We start from the raw sequence: 6,261 nt of genomic DNA on the forward strand, positions 1-6,261 counted from the left end.
GTATTTGAAGATTGCACTGATCAATATTTCATTAAAGGTCTCATGAGAAACCGAACCCGTCAATTACCATCCGTATGTTTGATTTATGTTGTCCCTGTGCAATTGTTTTCTTTGGCCTGGTGTTTCATCTCGATAGTGGTTCTCTCTAAATTTGAAACGTTCTATCTTACACATAACATTAACTTTAACATAAAACAAGCTGAAAACTGGTTGAGCTGTAGCCAAGATAAATAAAATTAAAAAAACCATTATCTGGCGAAAAATGTTGACAATGTTAGTTGACCTTTTTGATGAAAAGTGTATACACTATACCCTCTCGATCAAGCCAAAAAAAAAAAACATCCAAAAATGATTCATCAAGTACAATACATTTGCATGTTTAAACTGCTAAACTTTTTGAGTCAAATGTGAAGGTGGTTCTGCCTTTCATTGGCATCCTATCTATACCACGTCAATTATTTTCGTATTAGTTAGTTGTCACTAGACCTGTTGAACTTAACGGTTTATGATAACACATGGACACGTCGACTAAGGACAGATCAGCATTCAACATTGTAAGCGGTAAAATAAGGCTTGAAAATAAAGTGTATCAAGTTGAAATTGAAGTTCTTGTTCTCATATATATTTTTCCTGTTTCTCGTCATCACAATCGTGACAACTGTACTTAAGGGACCCAACCCTCGATACACAATTGTAGCGTACTGGTCATCACGTTGCGTTAAAAGGTATCGACCAAAACCATAGATAGCGATCAGTGATACTTCACAAATTTACTTATCGTTTAGGCACGTAAAAACTGTAACAGAAACAACAATGAAATTATCGAAAGTCTAGCTAAGAGACTTGAACACAATATCTTAAATAACTCGGCGATAACATGATAGAAAGCAAATACGATTATCGACTAGTTCGATAGGTAAAGAAAGACTGATTTATCCGTGATTCATGCATTAATAAAGGTAAAAAATATATCTATTAAATAAAGAATCATAACTCTTTTCCCGATTAAAATGATTGGACCTTACAAACATTCACATAACCGATCACGATATAGGCATAAAGCACAAAACAGGATTACAAACGATTACACAATAATCGGGCCTCGCCCCCTAAGCTGGTGCGCATGTTCGTTAGTAACGCAATACGAAGTAACGCATTCGTAACACAATGGTGGTCATCGAATTGTTGGTACAAGTGAAGACAAAACCAGTTGAGACATTTTGGCTTTGAATTCCCTTTTGACATTTTGGGGCAGAATTTAACCATTACTCTAAATTTTTACGGAACCCATTAATAACTCAGTACAATGCAACAAAACTCAACACATACGTTGTGTACAAATAAGTACGTTCAAGGTTAATGAGAAGTAGACCCGTAAATAACTGAAATATTCACTGCATTCTTATGTTATTCTTCTCAATGCGACAGGGAGTCTACGATTGGGCAGGAACAAACGAAATTTCACCCCACTATTTTACAATAGACAGAGGGGACTATCTTGTTTCCCACCAGGAAACGATCAGCCAAGACGCTGAATCTTACTGAAAGAGTAGGTAGAAAGTATAAAACGAACTGATACCCGATGGTAACTTCTATGAAGGAAAAATTTTAAACCTTGTTTAACTAAACACCTTTAAAACGTGTTTAAACCTTGCTGTGAATGCAGCATTAGCCTTTAAGTTGCCTACATTTTATGTAATAAACCGCCCTGAGTACAATCTTAGATATTTTCAATAGGTAAAATTGCAAGGAGACCAGATTTCCTCATGCAGTGGATAGCTTAAAAGGGGAAATTAAGCTGTCCTTTACTCGTCCCTCCAAGCACTGTCAACATCAATCTATAATGCATCAGTCAATTCCAGCTGCACCCAGCCCCCCACTGCGCCCCCCCCCCCCCCCCCAGGGCTGACCCCTGGGCATTAGCTTTTTTTTGTCTTGGATGGCAAATTCCCCAGGGGTGGGGACTCTTGAGCTGTCAAATCCCCCGTGGTGGGGACGAAAAAAGGGGGCAAATGCCCTGTACTCCTTCAACAATGTAACATTTTTCATTGATCGCACGGTCGAGTAGTGCCATTTTTAAGCATTTTAATGGGCGATTTTTTGTTTCAATCAACGTCTTTCTTTGTGATAGTGCTATTCTTATTAAGACTTCATGCTGTGACCACACCAGTTTATGGTTTTAGTATTGTTATAAAATTATTGACATTAGAATTAATACAGTTGAAGTGTGCTGGAAAGTTAACTGTTATGAATAGTTTTATAAATATGAAAGGATGTTCTGCAAATAATATCAACAGAAATTTGATTCAATAACCAAAAAAACGTTGATTCACTGTTACTGCCGTTACGTTGTGACTCAGGGAGCGCACCCATGATGTCACGCACGCCTTGGCGTGCCGCCTAGCAATGCGTCACGGGAAAAAAAATCCATGTGCTCGATGGAAAGAAATGTCTTATGGTGAAGTCGTTATTTCGGAACGCAGTTTTTACGGTTATCGTTTCTTTTAACAACGTTGTAGAGGACACAAACGTAAGTTTTTAGTTCGCCCTTTTTCTTTACTAGGTTTTTCTAGTATTTATTGTTATTTAACTTTTGTTTTATAGTTTTCGAAACCGTACAACTCGTGCATCTTGTGGTACAAGTCTAATACAAGCTACGCAGAAGTTCAAGTACTTACTGTTGCAAACGGACAAGCTTAACTATCGTTTCTATCGCAAGCGTTGGTCGTAATCGTCGAATAGAGCCTTGAATTCCGTACGCGTTTCGAACTGTGTTTCCCTGTGAGAGATTAAAGCAAATCGTACTGTGTTGTTCATCGCTTTAATGCACTCACATTCATGCTCCCGATGCATGCTTCATGCTCCCGATTTCGCTATGTAATTCTGACTTGATAAACAATGAAGAAATGCATGCATAAAATCGAGAACATGCCTTTACCAAACCTCTTCAATTTTTGCCTGTCCTTGACAGATGAGCCAATCTGCTTGTTTTTCCAGTAAAATCCTCAGTGTAGTTATATTCTGATAAGAAACTGCGTGTGTGTCAAAAGTTCGGGGTTGGCCCCAGGGTTGGTGAATGCTCGGCCCCCGGGCAGCGGAAAATTTGCAGATGTCTTGACAGTGAGTCGCATTTTTCTCAAGGCTTCGGCCGTCGGCCGATGCCGAGGATTCCCGCAGGCCCTCCGTGCGCGAAAAAGAACCCCTGGTACCCAGGGTCTTTATACCAGACGACTTCAACATGTGATGACTTTAAGGTCTTCTGTTAAGTGCGTCCGAACGACGCACTTAACACACGACTTTAACGTCTCAAATGTTAAAGTCGTCTGGTATAAAGACAGGACGTCGTAAACTAGGACGCATTTATGCTCGACTAGCCCAGAGACGACTGGGACGAGTGCAAAACAATATGGCGGCCAAGAAGAGCATGAAGGAGTCTCGTGGTAGAAAGTGGAGTGAGGATGAACTTAAGGAGTTTGCATCTGTTCTCGCAGACGACTGAACTGAATTTGCATTAACTTTGGAGACTCTTGAACCCAAGAGGTCAGCTAATGTTCATATTTTTGAAGCCATTAAGAAAGAGTTAGTTGCTCGTTTACAAGCGAAGACAACAACCAGTTCTAAGAAAGGAGAAGCAAACGAAATCGATACATTAGTTGTTAAGCTATGAGCAAAATATAAATGGCTGAAAGAGTAGTGGAGAAAAAATTTGCTCGCATTTCATGGGCTTGAAGTTCATTTTTGGCCCCGCTTTAAATCGTGTCCAGTGTCTTCCGAGAGTAGAGCCTAGTCCTTTTTTCGGAAAAATCTACTTTTTTAAACAAGGTTGTCTACTTTTGTGCGTCCCGTTTTTACACTAGACGACTTTAACGTCTCAGACGTTAAATGCGTCTAGACGACTTTAATGTCTCTAGCATAAAAACGGCCAAAGGGTGAGGTAAGCTCGAGTATCTCTATATCGTCATCCCATGTGGGAAAACATTTGTGTGAAAAGCGTATAACTTGGGTAGCAAGCACATACAGGCGCAAAAATTAAATATGAACCGCAATAAAAGATGTCACTTAAAGTGCCATTCACTGTTGAGGTGTGTAGGTGATCGCCTGAAATAAGTTGATTATATAAAGCTTATTGCTTTTGCAATGAATTGATTTCTTTGCACGTGCATTTAGAGAAGAAAGCTAGCATACCAGACCACTGTGTAGTGTTTTCATTGAGCGATGCTAGCGATCCAGAATACCAGGTGCAGTGCCAACACAATCACGAAGATACCTATGAGCAGTTTGAAGCGAAACTGAAAATCGCATTAACTGTTGCCATTTTTCATCTCCCTGAGACTTGAGAGAACTTACCACCTTAAAATGTTTCAAAAACAAAATACGTACATTAGATATAGTTACACTAATGGATAATGGATGCATGTGTTGTCATCTCTATAATTCATAGACACATTGGTTATACTGTAAATACTGTTAATGTCATTACATTTTTTTAAACCTGCACTTATATGTAAATATTGTTTACTTTAACTTATATTTATTTATTTTGTCCCCTAATTAGCATAGGTTTTTAACCTAAGGTAGGAGGCTTCTTTAGACACCTTAATAAAGTTTCATCATCATCATCTGACGATGAGCGTCATCAAGTGATTTACATTATGCAGTCATCAAAGCTTGCCATCCGTTCATGGCAGAGCCACATGTTTCGATCATTTAACCAAGACCAAGCGTGACTGGACTTTCTTGACCTTCTTGACAATGAGACAGTACTCATTGTCAATGACTGGGCAATGAAGTTTCTACGACAGAGGTGCCGAGAATCGTAGTCTGGCTGGTTCGGAAAGCGTTGCATATCTTGGCACATTTCCGTGGTCTATAGAAGATCTGACAGTCAGTTACAGTGGCAAGGATATGTTCACATCATCCAGTCATGCAGTCATGCAGGATGTGCTTTGCTCTGTCAAATCCGAGTATGCACACGTAACGAAGGCCTATTTTCAGCAGGACATAACTGGATGCTCTCATTCGTTACCAACAATCCTTGCGTGCCCTGTAGTTTCGGGTTCTCCAGGAGTCCAGATTCGACGCATTGATTTCAGTAATCCACAGGGCCGTAAGGGAGCCGCAGATTGCCTTCCAGCAACATGTAAGGCTCACGTACGCATTTTCATCAATGAAGGCCATGATGTCACGAATGCCACTCAATTAAAAGACACTCTTGTCTCACATGGAGGAATTGATGGCGTCCGCGTAGTGTGTCTGGATACAATCACAATGGCATCACCAATCAGCGAACCAGCGAAGATCCAAAATGTCAGTAAACTCAACAACTTTGAGTTTACAGAGGGTGGTATCAAAGCATGGAGCGCATATGGCAGAGGAAAACAAATCAAGGCTTATACCTTGATAACAGGTAACGCACAGTCTTGAAGTTTTTGTTTTTGTTGCTTGTATTTGGGACCATCGAGTATCTTAAAATTTTCTTTAAAAAAAAAACTTAAGGATAGCTAAGAAACCCCCACGTAACCGGGAAGATCAACTCAAAAGTAATAAGAGCAATGGAAAAAAGAATACCAATAAACCAATACATACAAAGCTCCTAAAACTGAAACACAATAAAATATATCTATATCTACACTAAATTTATTCGTTTACCCAGTGTCGTTTTGACACTTATAAATTTCCCTATTTACAGAATCCAAAAACAGGTGGCTAGAATCTACGTTTTCTCTGGGGAAATTTAAGTCTCTCAGCCATGAAGAGAAAAAGCATGTTCACGATGACGAGCCTCCCAAAACAAAAAAGAGTTCCAGTGACATACAGGAGAGTCAGACCAACCATGGTTTATACAGTTGCCCCGAGAGTGGATGCACAAGGGTGTTCCAAAGACATTCCGCAATAACGAAACATCTATCCTCTGAAAAATGCATACGGTCCTTGGAAAAACAAGGCCAAAACAACTTTAACAGTCTTATGTATATTCACGTCCAACATCTCGCCTCATTTTGCCGAATTTGCGGGGATGAAATTGAAGATCATAAGGGCAAGATAGATACTAACCACTTTGTTTCTGAAATTCACCAAATCTGGAAAGATTTAATGTTGTTGGATTCTCCAAATGTTCATCCACCTCCAAAAAAGAATCAAAGAAAGAAGGCAAATTTCAAGTGTAAATGATGTATTTTGCTACTCACTGAACATGCACTGATTATCTGGGATGAAATTAAAACATTGCGTGTAATACAGTGTCGTGATATTGCGTTGCAT

The sequence above is a fragment of the Porites lutea genome, chromosome 4, assembly GCF_958299795.1.
Source record: "Porites lutea chromosome 4, jaPorLute2.1, whole genome shotgun sequence".
Classification (NCBI taxonomy): domain Eukaryota; kingdom Metazoa; phylum Cnidaria; class Anthozoa; order Scleractinia; family Poritidae; genus Porites; species Porites lutea.